Raw genomic sequence first — 17,364 nt, 5'->3', positions numbered from 1 at the left:
GCACAATTGCAAGCTCGGCGCGTTGTTTTTCACTGCAGATAATAACTAAACAACATCGAGAAAGAAAGGACTTGACATCCCCTCTATCATTACCGGAGCGTCGGGATCAACGCGCCGTAAGCAGACGAATGTCTGAGAGACCTCTCGATCGAGGCATTTCCTACGCGGAGTCGATATACCCGCCTTGTCAGTGAAAGAATGAGGACACATTCTTGTCACGCTGTCAGTCAGACATAAAACAAAAACAGCGATTTAAATTTTTATGGCGCAAGGGCATCTATGTCCAAAGAGCGCCATGGCGCAAGGTATTTTCGACTTCTCAAGGTGGGTTCGAAGAGCCATTTCCCAAGCATTTCATCCTGAATAAGCCGAGCGCCGGACCGGGGGAAAGCTTGTACCCATTGTATCACCGGTGGGTACCCGGCGGCACTGGGGATCGAACCCCGCACCTCCCGCATGCGATGCGGATGCTCAACCACTTGGCCACCGCTGGGGTAAAAGAAAAAAAAATCAACGCTAGATTCAGAAAAGAAAATTGCAGTATTCGAACCTCTTTATAACGAAGTTGAAGGGGACTGGCGATAACTTCGTTATAGCCGGAGTTTCGTTATAGTCCGTGCTGACCGAGCTCCCAAGGGGAATTGTTATTTCTTCGGTATATCCATTATCTCGTTATAACAACTTTCGTTATAACGATGTTCGACAGTAGTGCGAGGAATCGCGACCGCCGTCCTCGTACACTCTTTTCTGTGTTTTCCCCTCGTTCTCGGTGACGCCAGGGAGGCCGCGAGGGCGCGCAAACAGACGCACACACGCACAGAGACACATGGGCGCTCGCCGATCTATCTGGCGACCGCGATAAGGGGGCACTATAGGCTGACGGCGCGAAGGAAAGCGAAGAGTTTGCTCTGCTCGCGTGCGCGTCGAGGCGGAACCGCTGCCGCCGCCGCTTCTTCTTGGCGCCGACGCGTATAGAGAAAAGCGAGGCTGCAGTCCTTTGTGCCGGAGGTGTTCGCGTGATCTATATGATTGTTGGCCGGCAGGCAAACAGTGCCATGCTACTCGGCTTCCTTCCGTTCGGAGACACGCCGAGGAAGTCTTATCACCTGGATGTGCCTCGGCCCCCGACGCTGGACAGGTGAGTGTGTGTACACCCATACTATTCCCTTCTTCGCGCACAGCTGTTTTCTGGGTGGCATTCGACAGAATGTTTGCTAGCCTACTCGGAGCACGCTTCTCGCTTTCAGAACACGTTTAGCTTTCTCTTTCATTGTGTATATTTACATATACTGCCGCAATGCATAGGGAGGCACTCAAGGAACGACTGCATGAATACAGTCGTGTAGAAAGTTAAACGCACGTGATTTTTCTTTCTCTATTTCTCTATTTTCTTTCCCTTTTAGCTCCGAATTAGGTTTGCGTCTGTCGTGCGGGACAACAGAAGATATTTTTTCTCTGATTCCTTCCTATTGGTTTATAAACGTACGTCCCTCACCTTCTGCTTATGTGCAGAGCTCGCCGGAGCGTATCAGTGTACGGGAAGAAGTTACGAACGAACTTTACTTTCCTCAACATCTTTAGTAGCCTTCATTTTGAGGCAACCCTTGGGTTGGTAGGGGTACATCAATGATGTTAACGGGAATAAAAAGAGAACAAACTCCGGATGGTAAAACAAAAAACCTTTTCACCCTGTTCATAAATAAAAAGTAATGTGAGGCACGTAAAGGGGCGACTCAACAAAAATAATTAAAAGGAGATCTGCAGTTGCGAACTCATGTCCCCTTTCACGGACAGCTCTGCGTATGCTGGTCGTAACTATCCAACTCTAGGTAACATCACATTTTCCTTCCTCAGGCACGCTAACTGAAAAGCAGTTGCGCGGTTCTCGGTACTCGTTTTAGCTCGCACGTTTCGGGACTTACTGTTGGCTAATTGTTTTGTTGGCCACTTTGGCGAATGAACCCTTTGGCGCTCGACGCAAAGAATATGAACAGAACAGCAGTGTCTAATCTACTGCGGTTGAGAAAAACTGCGTAACGTCCCGCTGAGCTTGCACGTGCTGAGCACTCAAGGGATTAGGAATTCCCCATTGCTGCATTGGCATCAGAGACTCGATATTCGTTCTTTCGGAAGGACAATGCCTCCTCGTGGCGGGACGCAAAGCATACGCACACACAAACTAGTAAGGTACAGTGCAATGGGCAGATGGCTTGGTGTTCAAACAAGGGAGTGCAGGGCAAGCACAGCATATCGGACAAAAGAAGATATCGCGCAAAACTGATCGTGCAGCAACCTGGGGATTTCTGAACTTTCAACATTTTGCTTTTTTTCTCCGCAATTTAACGCGTGCCCCAAATTATTTCCGTGCCCGGGCATCAACAGGGCGCTGTCTTTTGTAACCGCTGTTTTCCTCGATTTATTCGTCTCTTTGTCTTGGGCCACTAGTGTACAGCGTTCGATACCCCAACCGGCTACAGGCACGTCTTGTTACATCTTCCCGCCCTGATACGGCAGGTGGCAGCTATCTATAATACTGAGTGATATTAGTGAAAGAGCGTCAGAGCTGTGCTTAGCTTATTAGAGGGAATCCGAAGTAGTGGTAGTGTTCGCAGAACAATTCTGCCGTGAAAGTGCGGCTAGTGACTGTCAGCCGCCTTTCTTGTCGGCAACCATGGATGGTAGGCGTTTGTTTTTTCTGCACCCCCAGTCACGGGGTAAGGTGAAGAAAAAAAAACTGTGCTCTTAGAGTCAACACTGATCCCGAAAACGCGCTTCGCACCGATGAAGCTCGTGATTTTTTATCGCATCTGCAAGAGTACTGGTTTTGGGGGCCAGTTTATTCATGATCAGTGTCAACACGACTAGAAAACGACAAGTGCGAAGAGGAAAAACAAGCAGGACGTACAGGCGCCGTTGTGGCGCCAAACAAGCAAAACGAAACAAGCGCCGTACTGGCGCAGGCGCCAGGATGGCGCCAGTCTTGTTTCGCTTGTTTTTACCAATCATTGTTTCTTCCCGCTGTGTTAGTGCTATCTTAAACCCGTCCACGGGGTGCATATTTTGAAACTGTATTGCTCTTTTTTTGTACCATCATCTATGTCTTCTGTCTCGCTGAAGTGTTGAGGCTGCAACTGCGTCTGGAAGTCTATACAGCATTTTGCTGCTGAACACGTGTAAATTCGATTCTTGCTGCGGCGGCACCATTTCTATGTAGGCCAGATGCAGAAAACGCCCGTGCACTGAAGGATTTCAGTGCGCTTTAAGGGTGGTCGAAATCATTAATCCGGAGAGGGCACGCCTTGTAGCTGTAGGTGCAGTTATGGCCCGCTAGACCCCACTATATATCATTCGCAAAGCTGTTCGTTAGTAAAGCCGGTCTTCGACCGGCTCGCGCCTGTTGTATCGACAGTCGTGATGTTTCCGTCAAGGCAGCGAACAATAGAGAATTTTAGCGCGGCGTTACCGTTGCCGCTACTGGCGATGACGGCGGCGCCGCAGTCGAGCCAAGCTGCCAACTGTAGAGAATGGCGTTTGTGATCAGTCTGGGTGCATTAACTAATTTTCTTGATTGCATAATTGAGTAGCGTATTTCATTTAAGGTAAGCACCATTACACTAACAAACACACTGTATTTGTGCATGGGTTTAAAACAGAACCGATGACAAACGGGAGATTGCCGACTTGGGTCGGCAAACGTCAGTCGTGCAAGTGGGACCGCACACAATCGTCGCCCCCCTCCGGAATGTTTTTAACGATATCAAGCAATCCAGCGCTGAGCCTTCATATATAAATGGTGAGAAATTCAGAAAAATACAAGTGTGCATCGGGTTTACTGTTGCATTGCTAGGGCAAGCGGGGCTTTGCGAAATCATTGAGAAGCGCTGAAAACTAGAATGGTTTGCGGTGGTTTCGCTCTATCGTATGCTATCGTTTCGCTCGTCGTATGCTTGGATTTCGATTCAGCAAGCGTCAGTGCCATTTTCGCGTGGCCATCACTTCAGTCGAGCAAGCAACGTCATTGTATGTACAGTCTTGGTCAAAATATACTGCCCAATTAAGGGGTTTGCTTCCAAGCCGTGCAGCGAGGTTCTTTACCCATTTGACAGTCCTAAGTTTTGGAGGGTGGAGGACTCAAGTCCCTCCCGCCTTTGTGAGATTAGGGTCCCCCAGTATGCAAAAGTAGCCGCGCTGCATGGCTGAGAAGCAGACCCCTTGGGCTGTATACTTTTGACAAGGACTGTACATTCGTGAGCAGGTTTGTTTAGAGCGCTGCAACGGTGTGCCGCGGACCAAACCATAGCGCGCAAGTGCTATGTTATGGGCAGTGTTCTTGTTACTTGCCTTTATTTCTATGCAACTTCGCTTCAGCGCAAGTATCTGGCCGTGAAACGCAGTACCTGCTGTAAAATATCGCTGCGTTTGCTCTTCACTGGACCGCTTGAGAGCACTGATACAAGCCTGCTCACGTCTGAACGTTGTGGCGTGAAATCGATACCGTCGAATCCTGTCTCTTCGCGTCGAAGTTTTATTTTGCGGACCGTGAAGCACGAGTGTTTAGGGTAAACAGATACCAATACGAAAATATAAAACGCAAAAATGAAAAAATAAAATGCCGGCGCTTTAACTTCAGCTTGGGTTACGATGAGGTACGATTTTGCGAGCGTTACGGTTGCATCGCGGCAGCAATTACAACGAGTAGCCACGATTGTCACTGTAGTCGTTCAATGAAAACTAAATAAAGCTATAATATGGCACCGAGTCCTCACCTGGAAGAAAGTATTCCTCCGCCTGAAAACGCCGCGAACACACGACCATCTACGCTGTCACAGCCTTGCCAATCCGCACTTTCTGCACCCAAAGCTGCCTTCTCTTCGGGCTGAATGATACCTCCCGGCTTTATCATCTCATTAACATGCAAAAAGGCGCACAGCATTGCTGCCGCGCTTTCTTTTTGCCTTGACGTTCCGGTGACGACAACCGAAAGTGCTTGCTACGCAGCACCTGCAACACGCAGCGCGAATCTATGGAGCGAGTTCTCTGTGTGTGGCGTCTATGTAGTATTTTATAGGAAAAATATAACAACTCCCAGTATTTTATAGGAAAAAATATAACAACTCCCGAATGAGCCGATGAAGCATCCGCAAAGGAACAAACAAATGCTTCTGCCGATCCTTCTTAGACTAGTTCGTGGAATCGCAGGGCATGGCAAGTGCCAGGTGGTTGACCGCGACCTCATGAAAGTTTGTCGACGCCATTGATTGAAGGGCTTCATTTCAGGCACTTGCCGCTGCGTTGCTGGGTATAGTTGAGATCTGCTTGCGATTGGGCTTGTCGAAAACGCATTGTTCAATCCCCGCCGCGGTGGCTCAGTGGTTAGGGCGCTCGGCTACTGATCCGGAGTACCCGGGTTCGAACCCGACCGTGGCGGCTGCGTCTTTATGGAGGCAAAACGCTAAGGCGACCGTGTGCTGTGCCATGTAAGTGCACGTTAAAGATCCCCAGGTGGTCGAAATTATTCCGGAACCCTCCACTACGGCACCTCTTTCTTCTTTCACTACCTCATTTATCCCTCCCCTTACGGCGCGGTTCAGATGTCTAACGATATATGAGAAGGATACTGCGCCATTTCCTTTCCCCAAAAAACTAATTATGTAAGAGCTGCGCTGCTTGGAATTACAATGATACATGATAGCGAATGAACGAACACTCTCCAAATTAGAAAAAAAAATAAAAAGTCAACATTGCTCTATTTTTTTTTCTAACTTTGCGAGTGTTCGTTCATTTGTTGTTATGGTTCCTCCTCTCCAGACAGAATTCCTACGAACACTCAACTACGTTACACGGGTACAATTAACGAAGAGAGACAGGAACGGTTAAGCACACTAACCCTTTAACCATTCTTGTTTGTCTTCGTTAACTTCATCCGTGTCACCCAAACAGCGCTGTTCTTGAACAATGCCTTATCTGACTGTGCAGTTTGTAGGACTGTGTTCAGTGAGCGTCAATCGGCCGAGAGCTGACGCAAGTCTGCGTCTCAGACGTCGCCGCGTTCGACCTCCAGAACGGCAAAGCGCGCCAGCGAAGTAGGTCACGGCACAGCCTTTGGCGGAGGGTTTTCCACGTGCGCCTGCGATGCTCTTCAGCAACTGCGGTGCCTATTGTGCTGCGTTTATCTCCAGCGGTCGTTAGCATACGCTGTGCTGTGCGCCAATCGGTGACCCTCATTGCCTTCCTCTTTCTCACTCTTTCTAGATTAACGCACCCTTCGTAATATTTACAAGTGCAAACACCGATAATGTTGAAAGTAACCGTGGTAAAAGCTAAGATCAAAGCTGTCACGAAACTTTTTTTGGTCGAGAGTTTTATTTGATATCTGCTTTTACAATTGTGACGATAGCAAAAACGTTAATAAAAAGAAAAAATCAAGCCTAGCTGCCATCGGGTGATCTGCGGATATATTGATTCTTATAGTGAAATCTTACATTATATGAAAAAAATTGCATTCATAAACGGCTTCTCGCTCAAAAATGTTTTTGTCCACAGTTGTTGTGTATGGAATAGAATAAGAATCAATAGAATCAGAATTGGACAAGAGCTGAATTGGAATATAATCAGAATGGGAATAATTTGGCGAGTGAAAGACAACGGAATCAGAATTGGTTTAGTATCAGAATTGGGATATATTGGCGAGAAAAAGAAAAATGCTAGCCTCCGCATCAATCCAGTTTATCGCCCCTAATTTTTTATTGCCAGCTTAAAATGCTCGTTCCTTTGTTTTTTCGATCTGTAGCGGTCAGAACATGAAAAACCAAATGTATGATTACATAGTTTCATGACCCTTGGAGAACCCGGTTTTCAGGTCGCTGGGGAGAACGCGAGGGGGACTTAATCGTCAACTCTTTCCTGTACTACGAGCACAGCCCAGTGCTCAATATGGCGGCACCCACCTACTATTTTTGAAAGGGTCTATGGGCACGAAGAACACATGAAGAAAACACTCTGAAAATAACTGGTGAGAACACTCTCATAGAGAGAACGCTCTCCATGTCTTCCACAGAAGGCGAAAATGAAACAAGGTGAATGGCAAAATCTGAATAATTCCTTTGGAATCTGAGAGGCGTAATCTGCCTGACTTGGACTGATACTTGAACAACACACCATGACGATAGAGCAAGCTCGGTCTGCCCTGCAATCAGTTCCTAAAGCTTGCGATCCCGTATTGCCAATCGAGCAATGTCGCATATCCATTCGACAGGAACGAATCGAAGGGCCACAGCGGTGACACTGAAAAAGTTACGAACAAGGGGGCGGTTCAAAAGGACAGCGCACAGAGTCTATGCACGAAGTCTGACTGTAGAACGGCGCAGTTTGTAACGGATCACGGAACAAAACAGTTCCAGGTTTTGTCTAAATATCATGTTTGTCCTGCGAAAAGGGTGTTGAAGATCGTGTGCATTCATTGGAAGACTGAGCATTTCCTTCATCTTGGAGGGCCGCCTCTTTATACGTACGGAACTGTCGCATATTTCCCCCGAGGATGGGACAAAGTAAAACGTTTTAACGGATCTAATATTAATCACAAAATTTTCGCTCGTTCCCCTGAAGGTGAAGTTAGGCGGGTCGGGTCTTGGATGCGGAATGTCGAGGCCGTCGCGGCAGGCGCAGTAAATGACGTTGACTGATGGAGGCGTGGAAGGCGGGCGCCATGCAGGCACAGGGGCTCGAACAGGATAGCTGTGGTCAGCGAAGCCGCAGAGCCGGGCAAGCTGCTCTCGTCGTACCAGCTCGTCGCTTACTATTTCACGGATGGTGTTCAGAAGAATCTGCGATGGGGGCTCTTCGATACGGTCGCAGCAGTGACCAGCAGGCCAAACTGCGGCGTGATACGGCGAGTCTTGAGTGTCTCGAATGTCCGGCAGTGTCGGATGACATCTGACACCGAATTTAGGTTGTCCTTGTCGATGAGAAACTGGTAGACATCTTCTGCAATGCGGCACTGGCCTTCATGTTGTAACACCGTGGTCAGTGCGTGCTGTCCTCGGTAGATAGGGAAAAGCGCCGCGAGGGTAAGATCTACTTGCTGGCTCAGAGGCCGCTGGGAGTAGCCATTCTCAGAACTTTAAGAACGTGCTGGTAAGTCTGAGCACAACGTTTCTAAGGCATGTGTCAGTTATAACCCTTGATACATCTGAGTGGCTCCGGATCCACTGAATGGTGGCCCTGAGGCAGGGGTGGATTTCATAAGGTTGGAGGGAATGATGGTGTCACATATGGCTCTCCACACATGCTGGCTGTCCGCGGTGGCCTCTATAATGTCCAGCATATTTGTACACTAGGCGATACAGAGGTGGTGCCTCCTTGTGTTGCTGCGGTGGTCGCTTCGTTGCCTGCTTTCGTGTAACTTCAGTGCAGTGACGTGGGCTTGAAGAAAAGCGGTTGACATTGACTTCCCGGAGCTCCGCATTTCTTATCGGGCTCATATGGCGAAAAAAGGGCAGATACTGCCGTAAAAGAGTGCATATCAGTGGCTTAAGGACGAACTGACGGCAAATAACCTGGATACCACAGCCGGCCTTTGAAAGCGCCCTATCTTGGCGAAACATCCGGATGTGCCGGTTTTAGGATTGTATATAAAAGCATATGCAAGGGACGTCTGGTTCCGTCAATGTGGAATGGCTGTACTGTAGTGGTTATGTAGAGCGTGATGTATATAGAACAAATACACCAGGAATGCGACAGTGTAAAAGGTGTGAACTGGATAGAAATTACACTCGGGGCCGGTATCCGCTCTACGGAGCCATCTTGCCGCCATAAGCATATATATCATGCAAAGTGCAATATTTTGACGCGATAGCGTTAAGGAGCTCGTGTCGCAGAAAATCCAGCGTCGGCGTCGTTGACGGTGAGCGAAAAATCCGCAGAGAGGCAGCCTAATAAGAAGGTGGGCCACATAGGTCACGTGGCCATGCAGCGTCATCACAACCTGCCCCCCGAATAGTGAGCAAACTGCCCACCGTGGCAGATGGCAGTTAAATTAATGACTGGTCGCTCGCAAAAAGCAAACTGGGTCGCACAAGGCCGACCGGTGGCAGCACCTGCCATCTCAGTGTAGTGGCGCATCGATTAACCGCTGCACCACTGCGCCAGGAGGGGTATGGGGACTCCCACTGATCTATGAATGTAAAGTAGAGAATGACCAATTACGAATATATGGGAATTAATCTATTACGCTATCGCGTCATACCCGTAAGGCGGAGCCCTGAAGTGTCCCCTCCAATTTTTCCCCTTTTTTCTTCGACGCGAAATGGGGCACTTAGCGTTCTTCAAGCAGCAATAGAAGAATTACTTCATTTTATTAACAAGAAGGCTACTTTAATCTAAAATAGAACTTCTATAAGCCAGAAATGGTAGTAGGAATTAATTACACGTATCGCCACCATCGGCCGTGTTCACACAGGGGATCTCTGAGGCTAGGCTATGTAGACCGTCATCAACTTCTAAACGGTGACTGCGGAGTCCTTTTAGTTCTTGACGTCACCAGTTAGCATTGACTAGCGGCCGGGAAAATAATGTTGCATTTTATAATTTCATTTTCTCAGCCATAAAGGCGTCGTTTGCTGCCGTTAAAACAACAACGCATCCAGAAAAACCCGTGCCATCAATTTTTACAAAGGACAAATACCGATGCACTTGTTCTCAGTGTTCCTTTCAAGGAGAAAATAAATCTCCTCATGAGGCAAGCGCTCGTGGCTTGCCTTGGATTTGGGATGTCGATATTTTAACCAATATCCCTCAAGAGAAAAGTATATAGCAGCTGTATCTTGCTGGTATTCACCTGTGGGGTAGAAACGTCGACGATAATTGAAAAGGGTTCCACTAAAGAAAAGTACAGCGCAGAGAGCTATGGAAAGAAAAAACGTTATGTGTAGCGTTAAGAGACAGGATAAGGGCACAGTGGGTCACGTGACTTCCGACTCGACCAGCAGTGCACGGTTTGCTTCATTGCTTTATGATGCGAGACCTGTGGAATGGCACCGAAGAAGCATCTATCCACAAAAGCAGGAGGCGATCCCCTGAGTGCTGTGTGCCTTTTACAAGGGCCGTACCGTGTCGCTCGCAGAGCTTGTTGTGCTATCGAGGGAAAAAGTAACAAATCCCTCCAAAACTCCCGATCGGTGCCACTCTGCGTGGGGGCGCCACCTGACAAAGCACTCCTGGTGTCGAGATCGGCGCAGTGGGGCCTTCTCGATACCAGTAGTGCTTGTCAGGTGGCACCCCCACGCAGAGTGGCACGAGTCGGAAGTTGGAGGGGCGGGTCTGTTACTTTTACCCGCGATAGTACAATGAAACAACGAAACGAAATCACAAAAATAATGGGCGTCCTGAAACTCCTCATTGAGGTATCGCTGCATGCAAGCACTTTTTTTTTTCAGGTGTTTTTCAAGGTTTCTTGTTCACAGCGAGAAATTCTCTACAATTCTTTACCAGCTAACGTTGCCTGCTTAGTTTTATTTCAGTGAACGTTAGTGCAAGAAAAGTTGTCTTGGCTCTGACATCTATCCTACGTTGACCGTGAACTAGAGTTCAGTGGTACCCCACTTGAACGAACTTCAGGGGACATTGAAGAAAAGCGAGAGTTTGCTGAAATAATTTTCGGTATAATTTGATGAACCGAAGCAATTGAGTGTTAAATCATCTGATTTATCCCAAATACATTTATGCCGTTGGGAGCGCTTTAGTGCGCATTTAATGTGTAATGTAAAGGCGTTTATTGAATGTCTAAAACATCTCATGGCATGCACTAATTTTAAGTTAAACTTTGGCACGCGATACTGTCACTGCCGTAAACTCAGAGAGTTCTTTATGCGACGAGATACGGCACTTGTGAAACAAGACACAAGTGAGAGGAGAAGTCTCTCGTTTGTGTTGTTTCACCCACGTTGTGTCTCATCGATATGCCGCCTCAACTAGCCCAAACCGCCACCATAGTGGTCTTCTATGCTTTTAACACAATCTCAGCTACAGATCCCTGATGAATGGCGAAGGCTTTCACCTTCACCAGACAAGCGTCGCTCTCCAACAAATTTGTGTAAGGCTATAACTCGTGAAGCAAGTTGCACAGTTTCGGAGTTGCGGGGCATGCTCGCATTTTCGTGGGCGAGCTGAAAATCAGCCGAGACGGTGCATTGTTACCCGGAAGCAGTACTTCGGTGCTTTCCAAAATATTAGCAGAACTAAAAGCTCTTCTCTATACTGAAATTCGCTCAGCTTAAACTCACTTGCATTCGACGTAATGGCGCTTCGACGGGAGATTTCGCACATCGCCTCTCGACCACGTAGGAGAAATCGCTGATCTCTGGTGTGGGAAGAAGACTATAAAAAGCGCCTTTGCATCACGATTCCTTAAAATTTGCGGCCAGAACGCGTAAATTATTCAAGAGCTGTATACATATATGAAATCTTTGCGTGAAAATGCTATTTATGATTGCGCCAATGCTGACTGAGATGTTCGGAATAGCGAGCTTGAAGTTAACTGGCATTCCTTTTTGCAATACTAGCAAGCTTGCACTCTCTTCTAACACTGGATTAGTTCTCGAGATAAAATCAAAGGATACAGGAAAAATTTACAAAGAAAACGTGGCTTCACATTACAGATGACAAGCCATGGTTCTCAAGACACATAAAGCGTCGCATAAATAAAAAGAAACCGATGTGCAGTTAAGCCTACGTAGTCAGGCTGACAGCGACTGGTCCGAACGTTCGAAGTTCGCAAAGGTATGCAAACGAGAAATTGAGAAAGCAAAATTTGGTTTCTATAATGTTGATATATGCCAAAATTTTTTCGAACCAAGCCCCCCCCCCCCTATTCAGAGGGATATTTCTCCTGCGTTTTTGAAAGAATTGCCTAACTGCAGTCACGAATCTGGAACTGTCGTAGAGCCTAAGAAAGTTGAATGCGAATTCAATGCCGTTTTCTGTAGTGTTTTGTCAGTATGAAAAATCCACTTGTTCCCTGAGCTTAACTCCCTGTACCACAGCCATCAGGGCTGGTGTTTTTATAAGAGCTGGTGGTGTCCTCAAAGCGATTGAACGGCGGTCATCGTCCTGCAGCTCTGGACTTGAACATATCACTACTATGGTACTAAAAATCACAGAACACATTTGAGCAGCAATTTTTGTCTCGCATTTTTCAAACATCTCTTGATGAAGTAGTTGTCCCAGATAACTGGAAACTTCCCTACCTGATTTCTTCATATAAAGCGGATAATGCGAATAATAGAAGAAATTATAGGTCCATATCGCGCATATCTATACCGTGCAAGTTACTTGATCATGTCCGATTTTCGCAAATCATAATTTTCTCTTTAACAAGCACACACTTTTTGATAATCAGCATTGTTTTCAACGTGGTCGGTCAAGTTAAACGAGGTCTTTGACTTGACCACGGATATCCACTACATTTTACACAATTTAGAACAGATCGACGCGCCATATTTTACAATTTTGAGAAAGCGCTTCACCGCGTTGTGAACTAACGAATAATACATAAAATGAGGCAGAATAACATTGACAGCAGTGTAGTTGACTGGATCGAAGAATACCTAAATAACAGGCAACAAGTTTATCCGGAGGTCCCCAGGGTTCCATCTTAGGGCCCACATTATTTTGTATCTACATTAATGATGCCTCCCTTAATATCATCACCATCATCAGCCTGACTACGCCCACTGCAGGGCAAATGCTAATTCCATGTCTCTCCGATTAACCCTGTCATTTGCCAGTTGCGGCCACTGTATCCCCGCAAACTTCTTAATCCCATCCGCCCACCTAACTTCCTGCCGCCCCCTGCTGCGCTTGCCTTCTCTGGGAATCCACTCCGTTACCCTTAAGGACCACCGGTTATCTTGCCTTCGCATTACATGCCCTGCCCAAGCCCATTTGTTCCTCTCGGTTTTGACTAGAATGTCATTAACCCGTGTTTGTTCTCTTACCCAGTCTGCCTCTTTCCGGTCTCTTAATGTTACACTTATAATAATGTTACACCTCGCTTTCAGTTCTGAACTGCTGTTTCCTTGCGAAACTCTTGAATATTGCTTTGGTTTTCTGCATGTTAATATTTAGACCCACCGTTCTGCATCATTTATCGCTCTGTAAATAACTTAATTGACTGTTCGCAACTCGAAAATAACCCACAGAGTCTAACTACACGGTATTATGACTGACATGCGATTATAAGCATTAAAAAACTTAACTTGATCCTTTCACAACTCGTTACCTAGAGTTGTACAACACTTATATGACCAATAATGCAGCCATTGAGAGCTCACAGACTCACAAGTACGGAGTGTACCTCACAGCCAACCTCTCTTTGAGCGCACACATTGATTACATATTAGCTAATACTTACAAAACTTTGGGTTTCATGAGACGGTCATTCTGTCATCATAAGAAGGAAAATTCCTTGTTTGTAACGCTAGTATACACCCGAAACTTGGATATGCCTTGTTTATCTAGAACCTCCATCAGTCATATCTAAAATCCAAGTTAGAATATCTGCAAAACAAAGCTGTGCTTTTTATTGCACGTAACTATTCGTTGTATTCCAGCATATCAAAAATTCTGGACGACTTAAACCTTGGGTTGTTGGAAACAAAACGCAAAGTTCATCGTAAAACGTTTTTTTTTTTCACAAACTACTAGTATAACCCTTCTGACTACACTGCCGACAAAATTAAACCTACCACTCATATATTTTCTCGCCTCGACCATGATCATAACGCGGAACCTGCATTTGCACGAACAAATTTATTACGGTTTCCATTTCTTAATCCGGTAATTAGTGAATGTAACGACATTAATAAAGACATTGTTTGCATCGCGAACAACGAAAAATTTGGAGACGGTTTGGTCTCGCGACTAAGCGGTTAGGCAGGATTATTGGCCCCAGCGAGATGAGTTTCTCTCCCTGACTTTATTTCTCTCTATCTCTCTCATTTTATTTTCAAAACTACCGCAGTGGCTCAGTGGTTATGCATGGCACTCGGCTGTTGACCCGAAAGACACGGGTTCGATCCCGGCCGGGGTGGTCTAATTTCGATGGAGGACAAATTCCAGAGGTCCGTGTACTGTGCGATGTCAGTGCACGTTAAAGAACCCCAGGTGGTCGAAATTTCCGGAGCCCTTCACTACGGCGTCCCTCATAGCTTGGGTGGCTTTGGGACGTTAAGCCCCCATAAACCATAAACCATAAACCAAATAATTTTATTTTTACTTTTGTCGACTTTTTGTGCCCTAAATACCGCAGCTCCTTTTTGTATGTGTATCGTCACCCTGCTGCACGCGTACCAAGGTACATGCTGCTTGTGTACGCCGCACTCACTATATATTTGTTCAGTGTTGAAAAAAACAAACAAACAAGCCTGTACTTTTTGTTTGTTTCTTAAATAAATTGTATTTTTAACTTGTGATGACACAATACAATGCTTTGGCGAAATTTTGATGAGGTCTCTTACCCTAATAATGCCCATATGGGTCTTCAGGGTAATAAAATGAAATGAAACCAACATAGTTTGCTCATCCGAAAAGTTAGTTCAAGTGGTATCTCATGGTGTCATCTTTGAAGGGACACAGAAAAACACAAAGAAGTCGGACGGCACGGTGCTCCTGCTGCGGCGGACTACTTCGCTTTAAAGTTGTTGCTTGAAGAAAATGTGCCGAAATCGCCCAACAACGTGTATTACCGACCTCATAACGAACTTGCCAACGACTTGATTAGCTTTAACGTAACAGAGCGTAAAAACAGGCCCATTGAGATAACCTTTTGCCAAGCAACCTAGCCGAGAAGTCATATAGCAGAGCTATAAATGGGATGAAATTCTGTCTCCGAGTAGACCGTGGGAAACGTGCAGGGAGTGAGTCGCCAGTGACAGGCGCCTGGCCGCTTATCGCGCGTCTGACCTCTGCAATAGAACGACTGACAAGGGCGCGCGGCGAGCGTAGGATCGACGATGAGACCTTCGAGAGTAGTTGCTTGGATCAACGCAACCGTGTGCCCGATATCAACGAGGTTGGCACGCGCTGAGCGGCCACCGAAGGGGCGCCTTGTTCCAAAACAGCTGGGCGTGTACATCTCCTCGTGACCAAAGATAACGAACAGCATCACCTTCATGTTGTTCCTCCGACTATGTAGTACACCTGAGACGGCCGTCGAGGGATCATGAGCTTACGCAATGACCACCCATATGCGCCCTAAAGACTCCATTTGATATGAAACCCAGCCGCCGCGGTGGCTCACTGGTTATGGTGCTCAGCTGCCTTCTCGAAAGACGCGGGTTCCATACCGGCCGCGGAGGTCGAATTTCGATGGAGGTGAAATACTAGAAGTCCGTGTACTGTGCGATGTCAGTGCACGTTAAAGAACCCCGGGTGATCAAAATTATCCGGTGCCCTCTACTACGCCGCCCCTCATAGTCTGAGTCACTTTGGACGTTAAACACCGTAAACCAAAGCAAACCATTTGACATGAAATCATTCAAAGGTCGGAAAAGCCAGACACAAGAGACGAGCAAGATCGTGGAGAATCGTGGACGCGTGAGACGGGCTTCATCGGTATGAGGCCTGCAGGCTTTTACTTTGGTATACACGGGACACCCGCTGCCTTTCCTAATGATGATGCTAGGGGCTCTACACAAAGTCCGGAGAAGGCTTCTCAATAAATGTTTTTCATTTATTCATTTGTGTCTCTGGTCTTTTTCCTTAGACTGTGCCTCCTTAGTAGGCTCGGCACATCACGCATTGTTCTGATGTGGGATGAGAAGTACCTTATAGAGCGAGTTGCGGCCAATGCACGATCTCAAGGAAAGTGGGCCCTTGGATCATGGGCATCCCTTGTGAAGCCGCCGGTAGCTTGAGGTCCAGGATGCAAATACTGTACGCACAGAGCTGTGCCCGCAGGAGTTGTAGACGGCTTAATTTTCACGGGGACCTAATTTTCGCGTTTTTCGCGCATCGTACATAGCTCGCAAAAATAGGCCCAACGAATAGTTTTGGGCGCAACACTGACCTACAGTTCCCCCCCCCCCCAACACACACACACACACGCTCAAAAACAAAATATTCTTCCGGTCAGCACACTCATCCTTATCTGTAAGAAATGGAAATTGTGAAAATTGTGGACGCAACTCTACAACCGTGATCAAAAGAAATATTTAAATGGCAGCCTTCCTAACCCGTCAATCAGGTTTCTGGTCGTTTTCTTTTCCTTTCTTTCTTTGCGGCGAACCTTTCTCTCCGTGAAATGTAGGTAACGTGGGAAATGTAGGTAACGGGGTGAGTGAGTACGCGGAGAAAATTAACGGATGTTTAAAAATCCGGACTAAAGCGGCGGGATTGGGAAAACATTCAAATTACTGCCACGAATTCTCTCCGCAAGAAACAACAGCTGTAAGTGTGTTTTCGCGAGTTCCTGCTAAAGTAGGTTCCTGCTAAAGCCTCCAGACCTGAGTGGAGAGGGCAGATCTAAGGGTGCTGCCACGTACGCTGCGTGAAATTTACTGTTCACAAAATATTCCTTAACTATGACTTAGGTGCAATTTGCGAAATATTGAGCTCGCGAAAAAAAAAAAAAACTCGTTAACAGTATTCACGGTGCATGCAAAGGGGAGTGGGCCAGCTCTCCCAGGAGTGAATGGAGCATACCTGGGCAAAATCACCAGTGCCCACTCAGGCTCACTCACAAAAGTTTGGTTAACCGGTGGGCTCACTCAACCTCAGGCTCACGCAGGCCCGGGCTCACTCGAACTCAAACTTAATTAGGCTCACAACTCATTTGGGTTCCCTACGACTCATGACTCATCCGGGGTCAGCCACACGTTACAACTCGCGACTCACTTCTACTCACGGCCTATCTGGACTTACTCATTCATTTCTACTCATTACTAATTTGAGCTCGTTCACTCCCTAATCTCAATTCACGACTCATTCGGCTCACTCACTCGTTTCGACTCAAGGTACACATGGGCTCACTGAAACGCCCAAGTGGCGCACCCCTGAACCGACCGAGAAGTGCTAACCCCCCTCCCCCCCCCTTCCCTGCGCAGCGACATGGTGGAACTCTGTCAAAGCTTCCGACACATCCTCACGTGGGTCATCACCGCACCCGCGTAAAAAATGGGGAAGGGACAAAATGTCATTTTCCTGACTTCCGCGAAATCTTCTTCATCGATGATGGTTCAACGCGCTTAACTTTAAACAAAGCGAGACACAACACCAACACAGAGTCACGGTCACCCACAGACGTCGCCAATCCGCCTCGTCCACAAGCGTCCTCGGTCTCGGCAGTAAATCTTTCCTCCTCTCCGCTGC

The 17,364-nt window shown here is 47.0% G+C and overlaps 1 pseudogene across 1 annotated transcript in view; it reads left to right on the top strand.

Annotated features, from left to right (window-relative positions):
- Positions 1-878: 878 nt before the first annotated feature.
- Positions 879-17,364, top strand: part of LOC144125425 (neprilysin-1-like) — a 49,877-nt pseudogene continuing 33,391 nt past the window's right edge. Inside the window, exon 1 of the transcript XR_013313382.1 lies at positions 879-1,138. The product of XR_013313382.1 is annotated as a neprilysin-1-like (transcript). The remainder of the gene's footprint in view (positions 1,139-17,364) is intronic.

Source organism: Amblyomma americanum, chromosome 3 (assembly GCF_052857255.1).
Source record: "Amblyomma americanum isolate KBUSLIRL-KWMA chromosome 3, ASM5285725v1, whole genome shotgun sequence".
Classification (NCBI taxonomy): Eukaryota; Metazoa; Arthropoda; class Arachnida; order Ixodida; family Ixodidae; genus Amblyomma; species Amblyomma americanum.
Note: the sequence above shows the minus strand (reverse complement) of the source record. Positions and strands in the feature narration are given on the sequence as shown.